This window comes from Athene cunicularia, assembly GCF_003259725.1.
Source record: "Athene cunicularia isolate RWA chromosome 7 unlocalized genomic scaffold, athCun1 chr7_part1, whole genome shotgun sequence".
Classification (NCBI taxonomy): Eukaryota; Metazoa; Chordata; class Aves; order Strigiformes; family Strigidae; genus Athene; species Athene cunicularia.
This window is the reverse complement of record NW_020799107.1, coordinates 37538336-37540893: the sequence shown is the minus strand read 5'-3', so window position 1 is coordinate 37540893 and position 2558 is coordinate 37538336. Positions and strand designations below refer to the sequence as shown.

General features: G+C 43.7%; 1 protein-coding gene across 1 annotated transcript in view; it reads right to left on the bottom strand.

Annotated features, from left to right (window-relative positions):
- GPD2 (glycerol-3-phosphate dehydrogenase 2) overlaps window positions 1-2558 on the bottom strand; it is a 54224-nt gene that overhangs the window by 13924 nt on the left and 37742 nt on the right. The window lies entirely within an intron of this gene.

Here is a 2558-nt window from a genome sequence, read left to right as displayed (position 1 = left end):
GGTATGGAAGGGTGTCAGAACCCATCTGTCACATCTGTCCCTGTCACGCTGCATAGGCCTGATGGCTGCTCCCGTCTAGCCAGGGTGATTTAAAGATACATCCCGCGTGCCATTCCCTCGGGACCCTCCCAGGCCGCGCAGCACCCACAGCCCCCGCACACCACAAAACAGAGAATTCCTAGGTGCTCCCCTCCAATTTAATAAAGGACAAATACCTGTTTTCTTTACCTTTCCCTGTGCAACCATGCTGTAATTCCGCAACTGTATCTAAGGACTGCTTTGACGGTCCAACCAGTATTAATCAGCAATTCCCATTAGCAAATGTACCACGCAACACTCAACATCCCAGAAACAACCTTTCAGAGTCTGTGCCAAATTATCAGCTTTCTGTAACTGTTTTTTCTCGTATATGCATCTTAACTTCCCAACATACAACATAAAAGCATCCAAAAAAAAAAAGAGAAATAAGTAGACAAGAATTAATGAAGGATTCTTAACATATATCATTAAAGATTTATTACTGAAATTCCCTCGTTAAAGAAAACCAAGAGAGAGGTGGAAGGACCATGAGGGGAAGATGATTAATTACTTTGAAATACTGGCTTCACCTGAGACTTTTCCTATTTATTATTGCCACCAAAGTTAAAGTCCTGGATGCTGGCTAGAAAGAATTACTATACATTGAAGGGACCAGGCTCTGTGTGTCCTGAATAATTAATTTACGAGAGCGCTAAACTTCCTGAGGTACGATTCACTTCCCCACGTGTCTGGACCACTTCTATCAAAGATAATACTGATAAAGTGATAAATTTGTAATAGATATTGTAGTTGATTTATGTTGCCAGCATTCCCAACGTTTAGTATAAATGGTTTATGTAAAGTTTGGTCCTTCTGATTCTGCCCGTGCAATCTCGAACCACTGCACAAATAATCTGTTCCTAGCTAAAAGGGCAAAGTTATAAAGATGGGATCAATGGCCTCGAAGGTGCCACCTCCCCTCCCCAAACTTCTCATTCTAACACAGCTGAGATGATACAGTGCAATCACTCTTCAACTCCAAGAAGAAAAGTTATGCGAAGCGTACAGAAACAGTAACATGATAAAGCACCGATGAAGAAACAAACAGTAACTCCAATTCAACCAAGCAAACAATGCCCAGAATAAACTGCAAAAAAGAACAGCAAAACAACTGAGCAAGATGTCAGGAAAAGTTGGGGATGCTCCATCACACAAGATGCATAAGACTAAACAACCATCTGTCAGAAACGGCAGGCAAATCATTAAATAAATGCATCAACATTTATGCTGCGGTAGTGTCAGGGAATGGGTAAAATGACCTCACGAGGTTTACCTCAAACCTTAACATTTTAACGCAGGGTTGAGAGAATGTACATCTCTTCACAGAGGGAGCCCTAGACAGCAAAAAGACGAAGGACAGCGACAAGCGTGCTACGGGAGCAGCTCCTACACAAAGCAGAACACAGCACACATTCCGGAGAAATCCAGGAAAGGCTCCTTGGGCCCAAAGTCGAGGCTTTCCCAAGCGCCGTGCTCTGGAGACATCCCTCTTTAGCGGGGGACTGTGGGGTCCTGCAGGCTGCTCCAAGTCTTGGCTTTACAGGACGAGAAGCCCAGCACAAACCAGACCCCAGACAAGTGCTGTCTGTGCCCGAAGGGGACCCTGCAGCACCCGTGCCCATGCGGTGGGAAGGACCCCGGGGCCCAGAGGGCTTCCTTACTTTTTGATCCTCTTGATCCATTTGCCCCCAGTACAAACGTGTCTCCGCCAGCGTGGGGATTCACCACACAAAGGCAGCACAATTTACAGCGTCAGCCAGTATTAGCTTTGGTCTGTGAGAAGTCTTACTGCTTACATTTTCTGAGCTTGCCTCTTCCCAGTTTTGTGACTTATTTGTCCAGACCAAAAGCAATCCAGAGAAGCCAATCAGCAGAATAAATAACAAGGAAACAGGCACAATGTCTAAAAAGAACAAACATCTAAGGAACAATTGTTTACTAAGCCCCAAGTCCAAGAGCTGTTCAGCATTTTATTGAAACTCCTCATGCTCTTAATGTCTGAGTGAGCCAAGGATACGCTCGGTGCATTTCAGGGTTTGGACCACTGTGTCCAAGACAACATTTCAACATTCTCAGGCTTTCTCTGAAACTCATCCATTTTCCCCTCATCATTATTTTGATGTGAGAAACCTCTTGTTATTACTTAATGCTCAGCTGTCCAAAAGGAACTCGGAGTGCCTATGTAATGCATCTGCAGGCAGAGGACTGGGAAATAACCTGTTCCTGATTAACTACACATCTAGAAAAACCCACTGGCTTCAGACTGATGTGATCTACAGTGCGGAGTCCTGGAGTATTTCATAGTATAAACAGCAGAGATCTGTCGAGGTCTAGATTTGAAAGAAATGAAGAGTGACTTACCAGCTCAGAAATTTATCATCTGTGGAGAATAATACTGCAACAGTTTGGTAGAGATGGGGTCACAGTACAATAGTTTTTATACTCAGGAACAGCTTTTTTTTTTTTTTTTTTTTTTTTAA